The sequence below is a fragment of the Mytilus edulis genome, chromosome 7 (genome assembly GCF_963676685.1).
Source record: "Mytilus edulis chromosome 7, xbMytEdul2.2, whole genome shotgun sequence".
NCBI classification, from domain to species: Eukaryota; Metazoa; Mollusca; class Bivalvia; order Mytilida; family Mytilidae; genus Mytilus; species Mytilus edulis.
Genome location: NC_092350.1, coordinates 13089866 through 13117123, shown reverse-complemented (window position 1 = coordinate 13117123; position 27258 = coordinate 13089866). Strand labels below are relative to the sequence as shown.

Sequence of the window (27258 nt, the reverse complement as noted above, 5' to 3'; positions counted from 1 at the left end):
ATTACAATTTTATTACGTTTAAATTAAATCGACTCTACAGCAAGAGACTGCAAAATTATTAAAGGGGTGATTTGTAATTTTTTTCGGGTCAAATATAGTATAGTAGAAAGCCTGTGAAAAGAGAAAGAAATGTTCATTTAAACAGCTGGATTTCTTTAAAACGATCAAATCTGATAAACAGAATATTTCTACATCTTTCATTATCCGAACTTAAATATTGCGAAGTAGATCAATGTCTGATTTGAAAATAAAAGGGTCATACATTCACCAAATACACATTATCGCTTTTTGATTGTTGTTGACGTCAAAAGTTCAAACGGCCGGGTCAGCCGGGATTAGGGATAAGGTGTTTAATCAGTCTATAAAACATATGCAGTTGATTTTTAGAAAACGCACATCAATTATAATTGTTGAATTTAAAGTTGAACCTTATATTTATGAAGAAACACATGTCAATCATACATACCAAAATGATCAACAGAGCGCTGAAGGAGATGTTTATTCTATAGAAAATGTGAGTAAAACTTTCATTGCTTTTTATTTACACTTAGTTATTTGATCTTAAAGCAGATTTTATTTGTTGTAAAGACTATTAACAAAAGATAAATGAAGGCAACAGTAGTATACCGCTGTTCGAAAGTCATACATCGATTGGGAGAAAATAAATCCGGTTACAAACTAAAACCGTGGGAAAAACTTACTATAAGAGGGAAAAAACGAAACAACAAGAACACTAAAGCAACTAAAAAACAAACGACAATGCAACACACACACAGAAACGAAATATAAATAACAATTGCCATTACCTTGACTAGGTACAGGATATTTTAAGTAAAAATGATGGATTGAACCTGGTTTTGTAGCTAGCAAAACCTATTGCTTGTATGGCACTGTTAAATATAACCCAAAAATAACAACATTACATGACAGGAAAACAGTACAAATAAATGCAAGAACTTTCAGGACAGAGAAATACACAAATAAACAATACAATTGACTTTTCGACATGCTAACCACAAAATAAAAAAAACGAACGCGTAAAATAACATAGGGCAGCACACAGAAACAGCACAACATAATCACGAACAGTCCGTCACACGACTGGAACAACGCCACAACAGTGACGTCACATGTACATTTCTAAAAACTGAATATAAATAAAGATTAGGCTGTAATTATGTTATTTGATGCATTTTATAACAATTACAAGGATATTTATATAAAATTGTTGTGTAGTAATTATATAATTAATTGTATTATCTAGATAACTTTGATATGTAGACACAGAAACTTGTCTAGAAATCTTTAATGAATAAAACTACAAATAAAATAGAGAATGGATATGGTGAATGTGTCAAAGAGACAAATGAATACTTCGGAATTGATATTACGTTTCAACTTTTAGTCGAGAAAGACAAAATAAAGATAGTGCTTGAGACTGAGTAATGTGCATCTATCTTCCGCAAATTTGTTTCCTTCTATATTTTCTGAAGTGTTCTCTTTGGATACATTTCTTTTAATTTGCGTTTTTCTTCACAATTTTGATTTTAAAATGTCAGCAGCAGTAGCTGTATCTTGAATTTATGCACGTGCCACCTCAGGACATATTTCTTCATGTGTATTACTGTTCTTTGGTTGGAACCTGCGGATGGCTTATGTTATAAGTATATATTTACATGTTGGTTTTTCTATATCTTAATTTTAATGTTTTGTTCTAATATTTTCTTTGATAGCTGTTAATTTGTCAATGCTATTGTTATACTATGTGTAATTATTTTAATATATATATTGATTTACAGAATAGATATTAGTGTCAATAACGGATCACTGACAGCCATATTGGAAAATATCCGGCAACATGTTTGAGTTTCAGAGAGAGTTTCAATGCATTCTGAATCTCGTGATTGATATTTCATCTTACTTTACAATACATGTCATCTTTAACATGTTGGCTCGGCAAAGTATTTTTTGTCATTGACGTATTGGTGGTCATAGAACCAAGAAGCGTTACCCTCGATGGAACCAGTTTGTTTTAAATAAGTATGGCCCAATGACAAGTAGTTTAATTTATTTCCGATGTCTATATTAAAATGCATCCAAGATCGTTCTACAAATTGACCGCCGATAACTTGTATTGATTTCAAATGTGACTGTTGTTGACTGGTAATGCGAATTGCTGCAGGTGACATAAGTGGTTCATTCAAATAGTGAAGATATGGAATGTTAAAAACATTTTGTCAATAAATTAATGGATTACGACTTTCTAGCTCATTTATGATTAAAGGGGCATTAGTTGTCAAAATTATGTTCACTGATTTGACAGTGAACATTCATGCATGAGCCCAGCTGGTGAACCAAAAGAAATGTCATCTCATAAAAAGAAAGGTTATAAACCAGATAGAAAAAACACTTAAACATACACACATTACAGTGCTTAACATAAATCAATGAAAAAAACCCTTGAACTAGAAATTGTGAAGAGATCTTATATTCTGTTAAACCAAATATAATATTTGGAACTGAAACTTGGTCAGATAAAGAAACAATCCGCATATGATTACTTTTCAATATCAGACTACAATGAATACAGGGGATTGTCCACCGAATGAAAAGTCATGGTAGTGTCTTAATTGCCATATAAAAAAATATCATATCTGATGAAATCTCAGAACTACCAACTGCTGGAATGAATATCTAACTATAAAAAAACCCGGTCTTGCTTCTACAGACTACCTTCAGTCACGGGTTCTTCACTTTTAGAACTTAATACATCACTAAGCCGCACAAACTGGAACTCTAAAGCTAATATAATCGTAAAGGGAGATTTCAACCTTGGGCATATAGACTGGCAAATACCATCAGTAATTCCTGAAAAGCCAGACAATAAACGACATCAAAATTTAGATGAGAGCCGTTGTGTAGTGGTTTGTGCATCGGACTACTAATAAAAAGGTTCCTGGTTCGATTCCCGTTTGGGATGAAAATTTCAGGAACTAAATTTTCGGATATCCCTTGATACCACCTGCGAGTATGGTCTTGAGGAAACGATGATAGTCCGTCGGAAGGGGACGATAAATGGCTTACCCGTGTTAAGAGAGAGCCATATCTCTTGTACATTAAAGACACCCTTTGTAGATTTCGAAAAGAGTAGGCTAATTCCGCTACAAAGCAGCACTCGCACCCGCAAAGTGGAAAGGGATTAATATAAGTTGCAAAACTTGTTTCCTAATCCACTATAAATAAATATGTTTAAACTAACATCAAAATCTCATTGAGATAAAAAAAAATGACCTCTCCTTATATCAAATAGAAGATAAACCAAATCGAGGTGAAAGAATACTTAATCTCCTATTAACAAATGCACCTAACACCAAAAGTAAATTATTGGAAGTATTGCCAGCTATTGGAAATGCAGATGACGACATCGTATTCACTGAATGTACAGTATCACTGAAAAAAACAACAAAACAAAAAAAAACAACAACAAAAAACAGCAAGAAAAATTCATCTATACAAAAAAGAAAGCTGGGAAAACATTGAATCAGACATACAGTCAACATTTGATAAAAGTAACACCAATTAATAATAGTTGTAACAAACCTAATATCATCCCATGCATAAATGAATGAAATAAAAAAATCCGAAAAGGGCGTCCACAAACTATTGCATAACATCAACCCTGTTGAATAATGTGGAAAGATATTAAAGTCAGTGATCACTCATAAAATACCTACAGACAAGAAAAATGCAAAAATCTGTCCTGCATTCAAAAATGTAGACAAACACAACGACGTAAATTTCAGGCCAATTTCACTCAGTTTATACTTTGTAAAACATAATGGAGCATAGCATAGTTAGTTCAAATAATGGGATATCTTGAATAAACCAATATCTTATATGATTATCAAAACGGCTGTCGATCAAAAGGCTCACGTGAGACACAATTAATACCTTTCATTCATGCAAAATACAACTATAACATCATACAAACTGATGTCATTGGGATGGACCTTGCCAAAGTTTTTGACAAAGTCCATCACAAAAGGTAAATGAAATTACTACGGCATAGACAATAATACATTGGAATGGATTGGCGATGTTTTACACCAACGTACACAGACAGTCTTACTAGACGGTGAACAATCAGAAAATATTGAGGTAACATCTGAAGTGCTACAAGATACCGTCCTAGGCTCAATTTTATTCAATATACATATTAACGATTACCCGGAATACTTACAACACAGCACCTTAAGGTTATTTGCCGATGACAGCACCATCTATAGAAACATAAAAATAACCAAAGATGATGCATCCAATTACAACAGGACTTAGATTCAGCGGCACAATGGAAAAAATACTGGTTAATGTCCTTTCATCCAGACAAATGCTCCATATTAAGAATCAAAAGAAACCAGTCAATCATGACTACATCCTACATGATCACATTCTTCAAACTGATAGTCATCAAAGGTACCAGGATTATAATGTAATACGCCAGATGCGCGTTTCGTCTACATAAGACTCACCAGTGGCGCTCAGATCAACATACTTATAAAGCAAAACAATTACAAAGTTGACGTGCATTTAGGACTCTAAATTCCAAAAATTGTTACAAATACGGCTAAGGTAATATACTCCTGGGATAAGAACTACAAAATATTTAGGCATAATCCTCCAACCAGATTTCCAATCAGATCTCAAATGAAATAAACCTTTAGATAATATAATAGCAAATGACACTAAATTTTCTAAAACTTATCCTAAAAGTATCATCCAAACAAATTAAGAAAGGGCATATATGTCGTGAGTTAGATCTAAGCTTGAGTACAGATTTTGTGTATGGGACCCGCACAACGAAAATCAAATAAATCAAATTTAGATTGTCCAGCGAAGAGCTGCTCGCTATGCATGTAATATATATCACAATACCAGCTCTGTCTCAAATATGATCGAACACCTACAGACCTACATTACAATTGAGACGAAAACAAACTAGACTTTTTGTTTTCTGTAAAACTATGCACCAACATTTACAAATGTACCCTAAAGATTTTTTCATTAAATCAAACAGAACAAGACATAAGCATACCAATCACAATAAACAACTTCAAATAAATAACAATGCTTACAAATTCTCATTCCAATAGTAGAATGGAATCTACTCCCAACCTTAGCAATCCTTTGTATAACAGTTAACTGCTTCAAAGAGCAGAATTTTATATCAGCACAAACATTTTTAACACTGCATGACATGTAGATAGTTTTATCAAGAAACATACATAGGATAACAATACACATTTATTTTTTAATTGAATATATTTATTTAATTTATTTATATAAATGAAAACTTCTTCTTTTTTTGATTTGGTTCTTATAACATGCCAAAAATCTGTATATTTAATAGAGTTTAACATTAAATTTAGCGTTTTACTCTTAACAGACGTATAACCAACCAGATTAACAGACCAATCGCCCATATAGCCGCATACTCAATATAGATTAACCGACCAATCTCTCGGTTAGCCGAGTGTCGGCCGTGATATTGTACGTGCGGTTGCATGCGTGGCTTATTCCCAATAAAAAAAGAAGAAGTTTTCATTTATATAAATCCCAAAAAAATTAAATAAATATATTCAATTAAAAAATAAATGTGTATTGTTATCCTATGTATGTTTCTTGATAAAACTATCTACATGTCATGCAGTGTTAAAAATGTTTGTGCTGATATAAAATTCTGCTCTTTGAAGCAGTTAACTGTTATACAAAGGATTGCTAAGGTTGGGAGTAGATTCCATTTTACTATTGGAATGAGAATTTGTAAGCATTGTTATTTATTTGAAGTTGTTTATTGTGATTGGTATGCTTATGTCTTGTTCTGTTTGATTTAATGAAAAAATCTTTAGGGTACATTTGTAAATGTTGGTGCATAGTTTTACAGAAAACAAAAAGTCTAGTTTGTTTTCGTCTCAATTGTAATGTAGGTCTGTAGGTGTTCGATCATATTTGAGACAGAGCTGGTATTGTGATATATATTACATGCATAGCGAGCAGCTCTTCGCTGGACAATCTAAATTTGATTTATTTGATTTTCGTTGTGCGGGTCCCATACACAAAATCTGTACTCAAGCTTAGATCTAACTCACGACATATATGCCCTTTCTTAATTTGTTTGGATGATACTTTTAGGATAAGTTTTAGAAAATTTAGTGTCATTTGCTATTATATTATCTAAAGGTTTATTTCATTTGAGATCTGATTGGAAATCTGGTTGGAGGATTATGCCTAAATATTTTGTAGTTCTTATCCCAGGAGTATATTACCTTAGCCGTATTTGTAACAATTTTTGGAATTTAGAGTCCTAAATGCACGTCAACTTTGTAATTGTTTTGCTTTATAAGTATGTTGATCTGAGCGCCACTGGTGAGTCTTATGTAGACGAAACGCGCATCTGGCGTATTACATTATAATCCTGGTACCTTTGATGACTATCAGTTTGAAGAATGTGATCATGTAGGATGTAGTCATGATTGACTGGTTTCTTTTGATTCTTAATATGGAGCATTTGTCTGGATGAAAGGACATTAACCAGTATTTTTTCCATTGTGCCGCTGAATCTAAGTCCTGTTGTAATTGGATGCATCATCTTTGGTTATTTTTATGTTTCTATAGATGGTGCTGTCATCGGCAAATAACCTTAAGGTGCTGTGTTGTAAGTATTCCGGGTAATCGTTAATATGTATATTGAATAAAATTGAGCCTAGGACGGTATCTTGTAGCACTTCAGATGTTACCTCAATATTTTCTGATTGTTCACCGTCTAGTAAGACTGTCTGTGTACGTTGGTGTAAAACATCGCCAATCCATTCCAATGTATTATTGTCTATGCCGTAGTAATTTCATTTACCTTTTGTGATGGACTTTGTCAAAAACTTTGGCAAGGTCCATCCCAATGACATCAGTTTGTATGATGTTATAGTTGTATTTTGCATGAATGAAAGGTATTAATTGTGTCTCACGTGAGCCTTTTGATCGACAGCCGTTTTGATAATCATATAAGATATTGGTTTATTCAAGATATCCCATTATTTGAACTAACTATGCTATGCTCCATTATGTTTTACAAAGTATAAACTGAGTGAAATTGGCCTGAAATTTACGTCGTTGTGTTTGTCTACATTTTTGAATGCAGGACAGATTTTTGCATTTTTCTTGTCTGTAGGTATTTTATGAGTGATCACTGACTTTAATATCTTTCCACATTATTCAACAGGGTTGATGTTATGCAATAGTTTGTGGACGCCCTTTTCGGAATTTTTTATTTCATTCATTTATGCATGGGATGATATTAGGTTTGTTACAACTATTATTAATTGGTGTTACTTTTATCAAATGTTGACTGTATGTCTGATTCAATGTTTTCCCAGCTTTCTTTTTTGTATAGATGAATTTTTCTTGCTGTTTTTTGTTGTTGTTTTTTTTTGTTTTGTTGTTTTTTTCAGTGATACTGTACATTCAGTGAATACGATGTCGTCATCTGCATTTCCAATAGCTGGCAATACTTCCAATAATTTACTTTTGGTGTTAGGTGCATTTGTTAATAGGAGATTAAGTATTCTTTCACCTCGATTTGGTTTATCTTCTATTTGATATAAGGAGAGGTCATTTTTTTTTATCTCAATGAGATTTTGATGTTAGTTTAAACATATTTATTTATAGTGGATTAGGAAACAAGTTTTGCAACTTATATTAATCCCTTTCCACTTTGCGGGTGCGAGTGCTGCTTTGTAGCGGAATTAGCCTACTCTTTTCGAAATCTACAAAGGGTGTCTTTAACGTACAAGAGATATGGCTCTCTCTTAACACGGGTAAGCCATTTATCGTCCCCTTCCGACGTACTATCATCGTTTCCTCAAGACCATACTCGCAGGTGGTATCAAGGGATATCCGAAAATTTAGTTCCTGAAATTTTCATCCCAAACGGGAATCGAACCAGGAACCTTTTTATTAGTAGTCCGATGCACAAACCACTACACAACGGCTCTCATCTAAATTTTGATGTCGTTTATTGTCTGGCTTTTCAGGAATTACTGATGGTATTTGCCAGTCTATATGCCCAAGGTTGAAATCTCCCTTTACGATTATATTAGCTTTAGAGTTCCAGTTTGTGCGGCTTAGTGATGTATTAAGTTCTAAAAGTGAAGAACCCGTGACTGAAGGTAGTCTGTAGAAGCAAGACCGGGTTTGTTTTATAGTTAGATATTCATTCCAGCAGTTGGTAGTTCTGAGATTTCATCAGATATGATATTTTTTTATATGGCAATTAAGACACTACCATGACTTTTCATTCGGTGGACAATCCCCTGTATTCATTGTAGTCTGATATTAAAAAGTAATCATATGCGGATTGTTTCTTTATCTGACCAAGTTTCAGTTCCAAATATTATATTTGGTTTAACAGAATATAAGATCTCTTCACAATTTCTAGTTCAAGGGTTTTTTTCATTGATTTATGTTAAGCACTGTAATGTGTGTATGTTTAAGTGTTTTTTCTATCTGGTTTATAACCTTTCTTTTTATGAGATGACATTTCTTTTGGTTCACCAGCTGGGCTCATGCATGAATGTTCACTGTCAAATCAGTGAACATAATTTTGACAACTAATGCCCCTTTAATCATAAATGAGCTAGAAAGTCGTAATCCATTAATTTATTGACAAAATGTTTTTAACATTCCATATCTTCACTATTTGAATGAACCACTTATGTCACCTGCAGCAATTCGCATTACCAGTCAACAACAGTCACATTTGAAATCAATACAAGTTATCGGCGGTCAATTTGTAGAACGATCTTGGATGCATTTTAATATAGACATCGGAAATAAATTAAACTACTTGTCATTGGGCCATACTTATTTAAAACAAACTGGTTCCATCGAGGGTAACGCTTCTTGGTTCTATGACCACCAATACGTCAATGACAAAAAATACTTTGCCGAGCCAACATGTTAAAGATGACATGTATTGTAAAGTAAGATGAAATATCAATCACGAGATTCAGAATGCATTGAAACTCTCTCTGAAACTCAAACATGTTGCCGGATATTTTCCAATATGGCTGTCAGTGATCCGTTATTGACACTAATATCTATTCTGTAAATCAATATACATATTAAAATAATTACACATAGTATAACAATAGCATTGACAAATTAACAGCTATCAAAGAAAATATTAGAACAAAACATTAAAATTAAGATATAGAAAAACCAACATGTAAATATATACTTATAACATAAGCCATCCGCAGGTTCCAACCAAAGAACAGTAATACACATGAAGAAATATGTCCTGAGGTGGCACGTGCATAAATTCAAGATACAGCTACTGCTGCTGACATTTTAAAATCAAAATTGTGAAGAAAAACGCAAATTAAAAGAAATGTATCCAAAGAGAACACTTCAGAAAATATAGAAGGAAACAAATTTGCGGAAGATAGATGCACATTACTCAGTCTCAAGCACTATCTTTATTTTGTCTTTCTCGACTAAAAGTTGAAACGTAATATCAATTCCGAAGTATTCATTTGTCTCTTTGACACATTCACCATATCCATTCTCTATTTTATTTGTAGTTTTATTCATTAAAGATTTCTAGACAAGTTTCTGTGTCTACATATCAAAGTTATCTAGATAATACAATTAATTATATAATTACTACACAACAATTTTATATAAATATCCTTGTAATTGTTATAAAATGCATCAAATAACATAATTACAGCCTAATCTTTATTTATATTCAGTTTTTAGAAATGTACATGTGACGTCACTGTTGTGGCGTTGTTCCAGTCGTGTGACGGACTGTTCGTGATTATGTTGTGCTGTTTCTGTGTGCTGCCCTATGTTATTTTACGCGTTCGTTTTTTTTATTTTGTGGTTAGCATGTCGAAAAGTCAATTGTATTGTTTATTTGTGTATTTCTCTGTCCTGAAAGTTCTTGCATTTATTTGTACTGTTTTCCTGTCATGTAATGTTGTTATTTTTGGGTTATATTTAACAGTGCCATACAAGCAATAGGTTTTGCTAGCTACAAAACCAGGTTCAATCCATCATTTTTACTTAAAATATCCTGTACCTAGTCAAGGTAATGGCAATTGTTATTTATATTTCGTTTCTGTGTGTGTGTTGCATTGTCGTTTGTTTTTTAGTTGCTTTAGTGTTCTTGTTGTTTCGTTTTTTTCCTCTTATAGTAAGTTTTTCCCACGGTTTTAGTTTGTAACCGGATTTATTTTCTCCCAATCGATGTATGACTTTCGAACAGCGGTATACTACTGTTGCCTTCATTTATCTTTTGTTAATAGTCTTTACAACAAATAAAATCTGCTTTAAGATCAAATAACTAAGTGTAAATAAAAAGCAATGAAAGTTTTACTCACATTTTCTATAGAATAAACATCTCCTTCAGCGCTCTGTTGATCATTTTGGTATGTATGATTGACATGTGTTTCTTCATAAATATAAGGTTCAACTTTAAATTCAACAATTATAATTGATGTGCGTTTTCTAAAAATCAACTGCATATGTTTTATAGACTGATTAAACACCTTATCCCTAATCCCGGCTGACCCGGCCGTTTGAACTTTTGACGTCAACAACAATCAAAAAGCGATAATGTGTATTTGGTGAATGTATGACCCTTTTATTTTCAAATCAGACATTGATCTACTTCGCAATATTTAAGTTCGGATAATGAAAGATGTACATATTCTATATGGCGAAAACGCGAAATTGCGAAGTCGAAAACGCGAAAACGCGAAACCGATTTCTCGTTTGCGACTTCGCATTTTCGCGTTTTCGACTTCGCGATTTCGCCTCTTCGCGATTTCGCATTTTCGCCCTATAGAATATGAAAGGCGAAATTGCGAAAACGCGAAATGAACTTCACCGGCCACCATAGAAAACTGTAGTTCTCCTCTGCACTTATGTAGAAAGGAACTAAACGGAATAAAATGAATTGAAACTTAAAATAACCAAATGTAGCTGCATTCGCTCCTTTCCGTTTACTTCTTTAGAGTGATTTGTAAACAACATATGATTTAGTAATAGAAGAAAAGAACCAATTGGGTGATGCTGAATAATTAGGGTTTAACGTCCAGTGACAAATATCATGTTCATATGTGAAGGAGAACACGTTATATGTACCCTGTGTTGTATTAGAAAGACACTTTCAGTCGGAATTGAGAACGTGCTACTTCGAACAGACACAAAAATTAAGGCTGATTGAAAACGTCAATAAAAAATTCATGCATATTCCAGAGGCCAATCCATATCACGCTATATTGAAGTGACACACCCTTCAATAAAATGCAAAGAAAGTCAAAATAAAAATGCTCTTTCTAGGATACTGTGGCACCGTATTGTCATTTTTGTTTACTCAGGAACATTTCATTTTTAAATTTTTCAAGGAAAAAATATAAAGGTAGCAAAATTATTATCGTGGCTAAATAACTCTTAACTGACACAATTTCAATTGTCCAACCCATTAACAGACTTTATTCCCATAATTTTCACTAAAACGTGGTATTATTCACGTTATTTTACAATTATGAAACATTTACTGATGTCAATTTATTTTTTAGAACCACAGTACTATTTTTTGTCCTTTAAATGATATCTAAATTTGTTTGTTTCGCCTTTTATTAAAAACAATTGCTATGCGTATAAGCATAAATACTACATACATGCGCGACGCCTTTTAGTTTTACTGAAAACTGCGCAGACTAAGAAATGTTTTTACATGTGCAAAATGTTCTATGATAGATATGGGAATAAAGTCTGTTAATGGGTTGGACAATTGAAATTGTGTCAGTTAAGAGTTATTTAGCCACGATAATAATTTTGCTACCTTTATATTTTTTCCTTGAAAAATTTAAAAATGAAATGTTCCTGAGTAAACAAAAATGACAATACGGTGCCACAGTATCCTAGAAAGAGCATTTTTATTTTGACTTTCTTTGCATTTTATTGAAGGGTGTGTCACTTCAATATAGCGTGATATGGATTGGCCTCTGGAATATGCATGAATTTTTTATTGACGTTTTCAATCAGCCTTAATTTTTGTGTCTGTTCGAAGTAGCACGTTCTCAATTCCGACTGAAAGTGTCTTTCTAATACAACACAGGGTACATATAACGTGTTCTCCTTCACATATGAACATGATATTTGTCACTGGACGTTAAACCCTAATTATTCAGCATCACCCAATTGGTTCTTTTCTTCTATTACTAAATCATATGTTGTTTACAAATCACTCTAAAGAAGTAAACGGAAAGGAGCGAATGCAGCTACATTTGGTTATTTTAAGTTTCAATTCATTTTATTCCGTTTAGTTCCTTTCTACATAAGTGCAGAGGAGAACTACAGTTTTCTATGGTGGCCGGTGAAGTTCATTTCGCGTTTTCGCAATTTCGCCTTTCATATTCTATAGGGCGAAAATGCGAAATCGCGAAGAGGCGAAATCGCGAAGTCGAAAACGCGAAAATGCGAAGTCGCAAACGAGAAATCGGTTTCGCGTTTTCGCGTTTTCGACTTCGCAATTTCGCGTTTTCGCAATATAGAATATGTAAGGCGAAAACGCTAAAGCGCTCAAACGCAAAATGGCATTAACCTGCCACCATAGTTGTTCGCATGTAAACTTCATGGCGTTGTCAGTTTATTTTAGATTTCTGAGTTCGACTGTCCCTTTGGTATCTTTCGTCCCTCTTTTCTAGAATGTGTCCCCAATATTAGTACATCGCAATCCGTTACTGTTTCAACAGCCATCGGTGTTTCATGTGTGTATTCTTAAACAAGTATCATTTTCTCTCGTTTTTAGCAATGTATCCCTCTCTACTGTCCTTATATATTATTCTATATTCTGCGTTTCCATCCAGATTCTCGTGTAAACCATGAGGGTCCGGATTGGGGGTATTGTTTTTTTCTGTATTCTTTAAATTGTTATGTCATTTTTTCTACATTTTATTTATCTTACTCATTATTGTTTCTTTATTTTTCATATTTTGTCATCCCAATATATTTTACTTACTGATGTTTAGTTACATAACGACGTTTATCTCTGATTTATATACTGCTTACCAATGTAGATAACAAATTGGTGTCATTCATGACAATTAAACAGAATCAACATGTTATATGCGATCATTCTTGAATGAAATTAATATTACTCTAATATTACACTTTTTGAAACCATTTTTATCAATTTTCAATTTCATGTGTTGTTTCCGTATATGTTATGTTTCATTGCTCATGTATTGTTTTCGTATATTTTAGCCGCTCGTCTTGAGCCTACTCATTTGATCCGATAACACCCCATATAGCAATAAAATTATACTTTTATTGCCATTCATAACTCTTAACAGACCAATTAACAGACCGGGTTTTATACATCCGACCCATTAACAGACCAGGTTTTAAATAAAGATTTATTTATGTCACCAAAATACAGATTTTCGTGCAGATTTTTTCACACAATGGTATCAATATGGTTAACAAACATAATGCCTTTCTTTTTTCGATGTTCAAAATACTGAATGCAAGTAAATTTAACCAATGTGTCATTTGTGTACATTTTATGGGTGTAAAATGTGTATAAATTTATTGATGAGTAACCCGCCTTTTCATTTTATAGATCGTACATCGAAGCTAGAAAAATAATAATTACACCACTGAATTCAGTACATTGAATTGTTTTGTTAGACATGAATACTTTTTATGATGAAAATATATTTAGAAAGTTATACAATGAAACATGCTGAACTTTCAATGATTTTCTCGATAACACCTGATTAACAGACTTTAGCCAACCCGATTAACAGACCAACCGCCGATATAGTCGCATACTTAATATAGATTAACCGACCAATCTTTCGGTTAGCCGAGTGTCGGCCGTGAATATGTACTAGTCAAAGTTGTGACTGATTGCAGAAATACTAAGATAGATAGAAAACGAACATCCAAATTACAATTAGTCTAAAATAATCAGATAAAAAAGCATGTAGTCGATAATAAATATCAGTATTTTGTTTATTTCAGTGTAGACGCCAACTTATAAACTATACATATATTAAGATGACATCTGAATACTACTGACGGTCACATAACCATATATAAACATAACATTAATATAAATAGATTGCTACAATGTGCAATTGAATTTGTATATGCCAGTTTGATTTCATATTATAGGTTAAACACGAATGTGTCCATAGTAAACGGATGCCCCATCCGCACTATCATTTTCTATGTTTAAATTTGTGAAAAATGGGTAGAAACTCTAATTAAGCATTCAATCGAAAAGATCATACCCTGAACAGGGACAGACGAACGAACTGACGGATGCACAACTGGAAAATCACAATGCCCCTAAGTTGGGCATTGTCTGATTGAAATAAGTTATTTAACGCGTGTATCTGTATAAGAATGATTTTTTTGTAGATCACATCTGTCAACGAAATGGTTCTCCTTTGTTTATTTTTTGAAATGTTTATTGTTGACATCTCCTGTTAATAGATGAACACAACTCATGCATGTGTAACCATTCTCTAGCATGAATGTCACATGAATACGGATTTAATAAGGTCAAATTATTCACTTGCAAGTGAATAATTTTATCATTGACATTTTATTGATTATTTTGACAAACTAAAACGAAATTGTCTGCAAAAAACGAAATATAATTCATTATTCAATTTTATTAAAGATTGACTAAGCGAAAATTTTCATATCTTTTAGTTAGTGCCCGTTTTTACGACAAATTTCTGCATACCTGTGTTGAGATTCTGACACATCTCAAGGAAAGGCTTGCGTCAGGTTCAATTCACCAGTCAAATGGTCGAATTCTAAGGAACGTTAGCATAGCGATCAATGTCGATATTTCGATTCGAAGGTTATTCAAGAGCTAACCAAACTAGCTGGAGTCCACTTATTTCGACCAACGCCTTTTTGTCCTAAAGGTAATGGACAGTTTGAGAGTTAAAACAAAAAAAATCTTTAAATGCTAGGTGTGGTAGACGACTATCAAAAATCAGAAAATAGACGTTATTCTTTACCCAATTGTACGAGTGTACAATGCCACTAGGCATTAAAGTACACTCAGGCTATATCCTACATTTCGTGATGTTATTTGAAATTACCTTAAAAAAAGGGTCGAAAGATACCAAAGTGACAGTCAAACTGATAGATCGAAAAAAAAACTGGCTAAAAAAGAAAAAGACAACCAAAAGTACACGAGACAAAACATAGAAAAGTAAAGACTAAGCAACATGAACCCCACGAAAAAATGGAAATGATCTCAGGTGCTCCGGAAGGGTAAGCAGATCCTGCTCCACATAGGTCACCCGTCGTGTTGCTTAGGTGATGGCAAATTTGGTAAATATTATAATTCGGTAGACCACCAACAAACTCGTGATGGCGTCCGTAAAATTGACGAAGGAATGATTTCAACTTCACCATTTGGAACTCTTTGTTTAAAAGCTTCCTTGTGAACAGCAACCCTCTATCAAGGAAATCATTATAGGAAAAACAAGCCTGGTAATATCGTATCAGTTGGGAGATATATACTCCGTATACAGGCGCTGCTAAAATGTTGTTACATAGAAATGGAAAGTTCACAATTGGGAAGTTGAAATCATCTTTCGTCGTAAAGTTTTGTTTTCAGCCGACTCTCATTGTCAATTTCTAGATGTAAGTCAAGATATGAGGCAGAATAAACTGCATATAAAGTATTCTTTATCTCTAGTGCAATGGGACAGATTCGTTCAACAAAGTCACCATAGAATATTTTTTTTTATACTATTTGTAACTATTAGTGTAAACATCCTTAATTTGGGAAATCGTACTGTAAAGCTACAAGAGTAAATGAATAAATTCTAAATATACAAGTGATTCAACAATTTGGGTTAGGAAACATAGCAGTATCTATATATAAATCCGTCTCCCCACAGTTAAAAATAGAAATACAAAATTATGTTTACATGCTGAATAGCAAACGCATAATCATAGCTGCAAAATGCATGCATGATCTTTTATATTAATTTATCATATACTTAGCATTAATATGATAGCTTTTGCATATGTGTAACGAACGGAAGTACACAAGCCATAATTTCCCACCCAGGCTGATAACCCATATCAGCCCGGTCTGATAACCCATATCAGGGACGTCTCGTGCAAAAACCCATAACAGTGCTTCTCGTGCAAGTTACTTCCGGTGTTTCCTGTAACGGTTGTTTACTTTTCCATTGTGACGTCAGACATTTTTTATGACGACGTCAAAATTAACGTGAACTTTTGTGGGATAGTTGAAAAGTACTTGCTAACAAATGCCATTGGCAATTATAGTACATTTTGTATAGTACATAGTGACATATTTTATAGTACAACAAACCTGGAGTTATAATGATCATTAAACTCTTCAAAATTTTCAATGTTTCAAAATGCCTCTATAGAAAATGTTACCATGCATGTATATGGAGGTAGTGATGCTGTTGTTGGACAGTTATAGTATATTTGATTCATAACTTAACTTCTTTATAAAGTTTTTGACTGTTTTAGTTGTTGCATTTGTTTATTTGCCTAGCATACAACTATTGTCGGAAGTATATGATAAAGCGATTAATACATGGCCTTTTCCATATCAGCCTGGGTATCATCCCTCGACCCATATCAGCGCCTCGACTCCGTCTCGGGCTGATATGGGGGTCTCGGGATGATACCCAGGCTGATATGGAAAAGGCCATGTATTAATCTCTATATATAACATGCTGAAAACATTTTTCGCTGAATGTATATATGATATTTTGTTCATATGTGAGTTTGGTTCTACTGGCTAGGTTGTAGTCTCTGCTCAACCCTTTTCAAGCTAAACATCTTCATTAGATGGTTAGACGCGTTTCCCTTTATGTGGACCTTATGACAGTTACAAATGGACAGCATTAGAGAGGATTTAAAATATCAAGTTAGAAAAATGATGAAATAGAAGGCAAAAGATCTATAAATAGAGGATAATAAATAGGTTTGCATAAAATATTTATTCGAGAGAGTCAAACCTGTCGACAATATTTTGCCTGAATTTGCTATGCATGTTCTTAATTTATGATTCTTTAATATTTGTGTGTCCCATTACAGTTGCTGTAGGCTTAGGTAACTCCTCATATATATATAACTAATGATTGTGTGTCTACTGTGTGTATGGCTTCTATTTTGCGACTATCAGTACATCATAGTAGTAGCTTCTAACTGATACATAATATTAAGAATGGAAATGGGGAATGTCTCGAGGAGACAACAACCCGACCATAGAATAGAAACAGCAGCAGGTCACCAACAGGTATTCATTTCAGGCAGAAACTCCCACACCCGAAGGCGTCCTTCAGCTAGCCCCTACACAAATATATATACTAGCTCGGTGATAATGAACGCCATACTAAACTCCAAATTGTACACAAGAAACTAAAAAAAAATAAAAATAATACAAGACTAACAAAGGCTAGAGGCTTCTGACTTGAGATAGGCGCAAAAATGCGGCGGGGTTAAACATGTTTGTGAGATCTCAACCCTCCCGCAATTCCTCTAATCAATGTAGAAAAGTAAACGCTCAACAATACGCACATTAAAATTCAGTTCAAGAGAAGTCCGAGTATGATGTCAGAAGATGTAACCAAAGAAAATAAACAAAATGACAATAATGCATAATAACAGCAGACTACTGACATTCCTGCTCCAGACTTCAATTAAACTCATTGAAATATTATGTCTTCACCATATGAATCTCAGACACAATCCTTCTCGTTAGAGGTTAAGTATCATACCATCATAACATAAATACTTTGATCTCTATTTCATAATCACTGAAAAAAAGGATTCCATTTACTCCGAATTGTAGCGTATTTTATGCAAAGTGTACTAATTTTATTCCCTATAGATAAGATGTATTTTGAGGGTATTTTATGTTAAACAAATCACTTCAGTTTTATTCACGGTCTACTTAACAACAAATGACCTGATTAATGAACATAGTTGTGTTAAAATATTAACTTCCTGATTATTTTTTTCGTAATGGAGAAATTTGTGATATATGTTGTTTTACTTTTTCAGAAAGTTTATGTTGGTGATGCTGGCCATGGTAGGTGATTTTATTTTAGATATTTTGTGACTCGTATCATTGTAATCAGTAAGATATTAACCAAACAACAACAACTGAATCTTTCAGTATAAGTAGGCATAAATTTGTATATAAAAAGTAAAGATATAGTATTTGTGGGTTCTATTAAAATGCAATTGCATCCTTCGGTTTGTTTATTTTATGGATGGTTTATAAAGAGTTAAACTGTTCCTATACCTTTCCGTTCAGTGGCACAACCGTCAGTTGAACCTGTTAGTGGAACCGCATGACAATCTCTGTATATACATACTTGTAGCTATCACCTTACATATTTATTATCATATTTACTTGACCGTTGTTTCTAAATATCGTTTCCAAAATACAAACTTCCTTCACTTTTTTTAACAATGATTCATTCAGAAAAAAAATAGATCATTCACAGTTATATACCTTACAAATTTTCACAGTGTAGTGTACTAATTTTATTGTAATAAGAACACACCCGCGAAATCGCGGGTAATAAGAGCTTGGTTGAAGGTATGTAAACTGCTGTAGGATGAATTTTGGTAAACGATTTTATGTCTAGAGAATTTCAGATAAGGTTTCAAAATGAGTCATAGGCACATTGAGACGGGAGCATTATTTTAAGCCCCCTCCCTTTTTTGCAAAGCCCGTTATTATTTATTTTTGCTTGCTGTTTAATTTCATGATTTTCGCGTTTCTATATACTATGAACATGCATATAATATAAATAAAGTATGTTTGCTATTAATCATCAATTCAAAGTTTCTTCTCCACAACGATCACTGTTATATTACCCAGAGAGTCTCTATATATTATAGGATTATTATCATAGTATACATGCAGTAAAACGTGCAAAGAATTGTCCGAATAATTATGAAAATTATGTTTAAAGAAGAGCTAAAGTGGAATATCTGTGCGGAAGAACGCGAAATAAAATAGCCTTTTCACGATGAACGAATAATTAAACATTTTTTGGACGTTGATCTTTTTATCGATTTCACAAAACACGGTAAATAACGAATCTTTTTCACGTTGCACGAAAATAACCTTTTACCCCTCTTTTTAGGTTAAAAATCGTTAGGCTTGGGTATGATTTAAAAGTCAGTCTGATGACGGAAACAAAATCCGAACGCGTTTTTCTTCGTTTTTCTCCCAAAATAACCCAAACTGAATAATCATAAGAATGGATGGCTAATGCGACAACGCATGATACATATAGGACACAGAGGCATGGTGATTAATTTATTGTGGAAGGAAGCGACACACAAAATTAGGTCTTCTCGTTTAGTAGTATAATAGATATCCTCTAGGAACAGTAGATCTATGTTAATATATATGTTCATGAGATACCTTTTCAATTATTAAAAAAACGTACATAATAAAAATGACTGGGAATAATTCGTTTAATTTTCATTTTAACGCAACACGGACGAATAGCTCTTTTACACAGAGAATAACTCATTTACACATCGGTGAAATTGCCTGCGCGTTTTATTTGAAAACAACTAATCTTCCCTCAAGATTACTTTACAGACGTATATAAAATAAAGGACATTCGTTGTCATTTGTTGGTGTGGTTCATAAGTGCTTGCGGTTCAATTGGGATCAATGCTCCGTGTAAAAGACCGTACTTTGACGCGTCTGGCATACTAAATTATAATCCTGGTACCTTTGATAACTAGTTACACAACTGGGTCGATGCCACTGCTAATGGACGTTATGAATATCAATAATGTGGTCCTTTTAATACATTTTCCTGTTTACAAATCTTTGAGTTTTTCGAAAAACTAAGGATTTTCTTATCCCAGGCATAGATTACCTCAGCCGTATTTGGCACAACTTCTTGGAATTTTGGATCATCAATGCTCTTCAACTTTGTACTTGTTTTGCTTTATAAATAGTTTGATATGTGCGTCACTGATAAGTTTTATGTAGACGAAACGCGTGTCTAATGTACTAAATTATAATTCTGGTACCTTTGATAACTATTGACCTATAATGGTTTTCTTTTACAAATTGTGACTTGGATTGAGAGTTGTCTCATTGGCTCTAATACTACATCCTCTTATATCTTTTAGATAGGTTTGACTTCGAAATTTTGAATCATCCTGCCACATTTTGTATTTGCCGTCCCAACGCAAGAGCCAGCAACATAGCATTTGGCTTTATAAATATTTTGATATGAGCGTCACTGATGAGTCTTATGTAGACGAAACGCGCGTCTGGCGTACTAAATTATAATCCTGGTACATTTGATAACTATTTACACCACTGGGTCGATGCCACTGCTGGTGGACGTTTCGTCCCCGAGGGTATCACCAGCCCAGTAGTCAACACTTCGGTGTTGACATGAATATTAATAATGTGGTCATTTTGTTTTATAAATTTCCTGTTAACAAAAGTTTAAATTTTTCGAAAAACTAAGGATTTTCTTATTCCAGGCATAGATTTCCTTAGCCGTATTTGGCACAACTTTTTGGAATTTTGGATCCTCAATGCTCTTCAACTTTGTAATTGTTTGGCTTTATAAATATTTTGATATGAGCGTCACTGACGAGTCTTATGTAGACGAAACGCGCGTCTGGCGTACTAAATTATAATCCTGGTACATTTGATAACTATTATCGTTTATTACTGCATATCTCATTTGTTAGCCGTTTGTTATTCTGTACTTCAATCAAGCTGTTGCTTTATTTTCTTCTTTTGCATTGTTTTGCATTATGTTATGTCAGGACAATTTATTTTTGGCATGAGACAGGAAATGTTCGACTAGTATATTTTATAATCGTATGGTACTAAACCACTAACGGGAGGAATTTTACATGTGCTTGATTTTCATATGATGAAGACATAATTTTTAAATCAATTTATTTGAGGTTTACTTACTGCTAGAGGCCCTTTCTTAATCTATCTTTCATTGTCAATTTTCTTAGTTTATTTTGTTTCCTTATCTGACATCAGACTCGGACAGAGTTTTGTTTAGTACGAATTGATGTTTGTGTTTTTATCGTTGACTAGAAGTATTAGAGAAGGGTTGAGATATCTCAAAGCATTTAAACCCTCCCACATTTAAGCGCCTGTCCCAAGTAGTGATTGACCAAGCCAACAATTTTTCAACTTTAATGGACCACCCTACCTGCAGGCTAAATTATGACTTTTTGGAAAGAGAAATGTTTATTCTTTAATTTTTGCCTGGTCGTATTTTTTCCAATCTTGAAATTTAACAAAAAAATCCAAATGTCTTTTTTCTTTCTGTTTTATAAAAAAAAACTGCACCGCATGAAATGTCTACGACCGGGCTAAAAAGTTAGCTTAAGGTATTGGCTTTGCAAAAAAATCGTGTTTAGCCTGCAGGTATGCCGGTCCATTAAAGTCGTAAAATAATAACCTTTTTCTTGATCTGTCACTCCACTAAAGTCAGGACCGGAGCACAAAGGATACATATTGAATCAAAGGTACATATTGATTCAGTTAGGGTACTCTCATAACATATACAACCTATAATGATGTCATCAATTACATAATAACCGAGGGCGACTCACATCACCTCTTATGTTTTGGCAGGGTTCTTTTTTATGTTGTTTGTCTGTTTACCTTTTTGTTTGATGGTTTTTAAACCATGGCGATGTAGTCTATTTTCGATTTATGAGTTTGAATGTGCCTGTTGTATCCTTCGCTTCTCTCGGATTGTCTTTGTCATTGTATTTTGTTGAAATCGTTGATTTTTCGTTGTTTTTTTTTACTGGTTAAGAAAAAACCGTACAAAATGTTGGGTCATCAATGCTTTTTTATTTTTAAGCCCTCTATACATATTGTAACACGTTTGAGCGTCACTGATAGACTTTGTAGACGAGTCACGCGCCTTGCGTACCCAATTTTAATCCTTGTACCTATAAAATGTATTATATTTTTGTTATTTTTTCAACGAATTATGATTTTTATATTTTTCTTATGGTTATTTTGCCTTTTTTAATCTTTTGATTTTTTTTTAGCAAACCACCATAAAACATATCAATTAACATATTTTCAAACTATGAAGACTTGTTTGCGTCTACTAAGTAAATAATCAATGATATATGTCTCGTTTCATTCTATTCTTCTTGTTGTTTCCAAACAAACATGTTTTTCATACGTCTATATCATTACTTCTTACTATGAAATAAATCTGTCTTGTGTCTTGCCTACGTTAATTTTATTCAATGTTGAAATAATTAAACAAACTAGGAACTCGATTACATATTTGAGTAAATAATATCCGTATATTCATAGCAGTGAAAATACTGGCTACTACGCTGATGCCATCTTTTTGACCTGACAGCTGTCTATTAGAAATTGTTTCGACCACGTGAAGGTAATAACGTTAAGGGTACCAAATATCATCACTGCATCAGATGTGCATTTCGACAATTGATATCTTCACATTGCCCTTCGATTATATACTACTCTCGATTATAGAGCAACCTAAAATAGGCTGCAGACATCGAAGAGATAATCAAACTTTTTAATTTATAAACAAAAAGTAAAGTAAAACACAGAAAAAGGAATAAGAAGAAAATATGACTTAAAGTTACAGAGTTATGCATTTTGTGATAATGTCGTTGGGTTAAAAATGAATGTCAGGCAGAAATTAAGGTGTGATTCTATGTTATATTATTTTGAGAGTTTGGTAAATACATATATTGATATAAGAAGATGAGGTATGAGTGCCAATTAGACACCTCTCCATACAAATAATAATTTATAAAAGTAAACCATTATAGGTCAAGGTACGGCCTTCAACACGGAGCCTTGGTTCACACCGAAAAGCAAGCTATAAAGAGCCCCAAAAATTACTAATGTAAAACCATTCAAACGGGAAAACCAACGGTCTAATCTATATCAAAACGAGAAACACGTATGAACTACATAAACACTGTACATCAGATTCCTGACTTAGGACAGGTGCACACATTTGTATGAATAATGCTGTTCTAACTCTTAAACAAGGAAAAATAATATATGATATAATAATATATGCCTCCGCTATAAGCAAGAGTATGGATAGGGAATATATAAAACAACTTTTCATGTAAAGAAATGTTGCTTCAGAAAGGTCTTTCATAATATTTGCAAGTTATTTGATGAAGTTTTTAATGAATGATAACAATGCTTAAGTTAGTCTTAGAATACTGTAAGTATTACGACGTAAAGCATAATCATATATTATATTCTAGTGCTTATCATTACTGATTATGGGACTGACGCAATTATGAATTGCACATCAGACGGTGCTTCGTATCAATGGACAAAGATTCAACATAGATCTTACAAAATTCTACAAAACTCTTTAAAGTACAGTGTTACAGGGAGAAGTCTCACAATACACAACACAGATCTCAATGACAATGGAGAATACCAATGTGTAATATTGAGTGTTGATGGTAGAGATATAGCGGCAGAAAATCGAATCGAATTACAAGTAAAAGGTTTGTCATCAAATAGTTAGTGTAACTTTTAGTAATAAGATATATTCATTAAATTGGTTAACTTACTTGACTTCTTCAGATAAACAGAATATGATTCTATTGGGAAACAACTTATTGCAACTTATATTAACCCTTTCCACATTGCGAATGTGAGTGCTACTCCTGTTTCGCCTACTTTTTCTTCTTATCCTAACATTATTATCATTAATACTTTTTTAGTTCCTGAAGGTTTGTCGCACTGGAACTCTTGGAAAACTTGTATATTAACGTGTGGAACTGTTTTACAAAGAACAACGCTTTTGTAATAATCCTGTAACACAAAACGATGGAGCTGAGTGTACACGAAACGACAATGAACAGAGGTCGTGCACACATACTGATTGTCCAGGAGAATAGTATTTGCTATAAGCAGAGTCAATAAAGGCATTTATTAGCTTTGGAAGTTTAAAAACTTCTAAGCTGTCGTGTTAGCCAAATATGGTGTTTTGACGTTTCAAAAGACAAAATTCGATTTAAACTTTAGAATCCATTTCACTATAGCAAAAAAGATATGTCTTGTAAAAACCTTTTTTCACTTGCAATATTGATTGATTGATTGGTAATTCCTTTACGCCGCATCAACACAAAAAAGCACAATATAGCGGCGAGGCCTGCATATTAATTTTGTAATACAGAATTTATACTTTCACAGTTGATGGAGGTTGGTCGAACTGGAACCCTTGGGAAGGTTGTACAGTTACATGTGGAAACGGTAATCAAAGAAGAACACGCTTTTGTAATAATCCTTTACCGCAAAACGGTGGTGCTTACTGTATTGGAAATAATTATGAACAACGGCCGTGTACACTTTCTCCTTGTCCAGGTGAATAATTATGGTTATGCTAAACACAATAAACACAACAAGCAAACAATTTCAATGCTACCGTATGGTCGAATTAGGGAAATCAAATACTAATTTACTTCAAAAACAATCTTACAACTTAAAATTGAATGGGTTGTTATGAAACACGTACACTTTTACGAACCGTTACCAAGTTAATTAATAACGAAACATTTATTTTAATTTTAAGGAAGACTAGAATAAGCTTAAGTGAGTAATAATGATTAAACATTTCAAAATATACTGATAGAGCGTATTAAAAGTGAAAGGAAAGTTGGTATGCCTAATTTTAATTTCTTTATTTTGTTTTTCATATTACGTGTGCCTTAAACAGAATAAAAATCCGTCTACCTCACATGAAATCCATCTAAGTGTACTTAACCTGCTGTAATGCAATCATGTCGTGATACACTTAGAGGAAGCTACAAGAGAGATAATAAGAATGCTAACATATATTTGTACCAATTTTTTTGTATTTTTTGTAGAAAATACCGATGATTTGTTTCAAATTAAATTTATATACAGTACTAAATGCCGATTTGTTTTGTATATAAATTGAAACAGAATAAAAAACCGTCTTCCTTAGATTTTGTTTAGAGTAAGGACTATAGATGATCTATCATTGGTCGGTCTTGTCTACTGACATTTACCAGTTTTAAAATGATATGAATATATTCTAATTCTAACAATATATGTAAAGAGAAGTTCAAAGCGAATAAGTTTACAATGTTTCCTCCCACAAAAATATCAGCAATTTATGAAAATCAACAGAAAAAAAAGTCCCAATAATACAATACAAGTTCTTAAAGTAAAGTGAACGAAACAGCAACATACCGAAAAAGAATGAATATAGTACAACACTTAACAATAAACTATTTGTACAGATAAGAAGAACCATCAAATTAACTTAAATCAATCTCTGCTGTCATGTACTCAAGTTGTGAAACACTACAGGGTATGCAATAACACTACAAAGGAGATGATTAGAATCATAACGTAGAATGACTCATATCTTGCATATTGAAAAAAAAGAGGTATTTTCTGGCTGATGTTAATCTTGAAAAGTAGTACACGGACCGTGTACTAGTGACTAGTGTTCAAGATTAAAATCAGCCAGTAAAAAATACTCTATTAAAAGCGAAAACTTGCTGGATTATTTATGAAGAAAACTTGAACCAATGTTTGTAAACAAATCAACAAAGATTTTGTTTTTAAATTAAATAAATGTACAGTAATAAATGACGGTTTTTCTTTCTTTCTTAGATCTTAATAATTTGACAAAATGAACAATTTCCAAAGAATAGTGCATAAACAAGGTACCCAGTGTAATATAACATTTACTGAAATTCAATACCTAAAGTTATATAAAGAAAGAATGACCTATACTTTCAAACAACATAAGCACTAAATCTATATCATCACTCAAAATTCATAAATAACCTAATTTTAAGTTTTTATATATGCATTGACTTTATTTGGTACACATATATTTTATCGTTATATGTTAGCGAAGAAGACCCGTTGGTGGCCTTCTATGGAACACCGGAACTGTCTTATAGTGTAAATATTTAATGTGTTTGGTCGCTTTTCATTTACGTTCTGTCATTTCTTCTTTATGTTTAGTGCAGATGTGTATATTTCCTGACACTGTATCCCTGTGTTATGTCAAATTAATTTATTATTTGGTCAAACAATTCTATGATATGTCATTGCTAAACTTTGTTGTGTGCAATAGGCATTTCATTATGCTGTAACTATGATATATTCTGAGAATACCTCCAAACTTTATGATCAACCACCTTTACATTCTTTCATATGTTCTCTATGTTGTGTCTATTCTTCCTTTACGTTAGTCACTTAATAATTGCGTCCTGTCTGAAACGTTTTGTTTTGATACATCTTTGTTCTAATGAAACCTCATGAGATTATAGTCTTAAATGTTTATCACCGCCACATGCTTTATTTACATTGTATGTGTCCTAAGTCAAGAGCCTATAATTCAGTAGTTGTCGTTTGTTGTTCTGTTACTTATTTGTTTTAATTAAGTTTTTGGTAAATAAATTAGACCGCTAGTTTTTTTTATTTGAATTGATTTACATTTGTCATTTCGGGGCCTTTTTAAAGCTGACTGTGCGGTATGGGTTTAGCTCATTGGTGAAGACCGTACGTTGACCTATCGTTTTTTTTTAATTTTTGCGTCATGTGGTCTCTTGTAAAGATTTGTCAATTGGCATTCATACCACATTTTTTTTTATATTGTATTGTTTTTTTCGGTTACACCTTTTGGAAACTAAATTCGTGTCTGTATATTTGTAAAAGAGGGGCGAAAGATACCGGGATAGTCAAACTCATAGATAGAAAATAAACTGACAACGCCATGGCTAAAAATGAAAAAAGACACACAGAAAAATAGTAGTACACAAAACAAAACTTCGAAAACTAAAGACTAAGCAACACGAACCCCTCCAAAAACTGGGGTGATCTCAGGTACTCTGGAAGGGTAAGCATATCCCGCTCCACATGTGGCATCCGTCATGTTGCTCATGTTATTACAAACCCGTTAAATAGTCTAATTCGGTAGGTTACATTCATGAAAAGGGAAGGGGATTGTAGTTACGACATAAGGAATATATCCGATATCATATGGGACACGGTTATTTCATAACGGTCAAATAAATCGTGATGGCGTCCGTAAAATTTACGAAGGGAAGATTTCAACTTCACCA

General features: G+C 33.1%; 1 protein-coding gene and 1 long non-coding RNA gene across 2 annotated transcripts in view; one reads left to right on the top strand and one right to left on the bottom strand.

The window, feature by feature from the left end:
* LOC139530002 (receptor-type tyrosine-protein phosphatase alpha-like) overlaps window positions 1-27258 on the top strand; it is a 517312-nt gene that overhangs the window by 4478 nt on the left and 485576 nt on the right. The gene's annotated exons all lie outside the window — the stretch shown is intronic.
* On the bottom strand, window positions 8693-10756 carry LOC139529972 (uncharacterized). Its single transcript, XR_011665930.1, has 2 exons — window positions 10440-10756; window positions 8693-9154 (listed from the first exon to the last, which is right to left on the bottom strand). It is a non-coding gene; the product is annotated as an uncharacterized lncRNA (long non-coding RNA).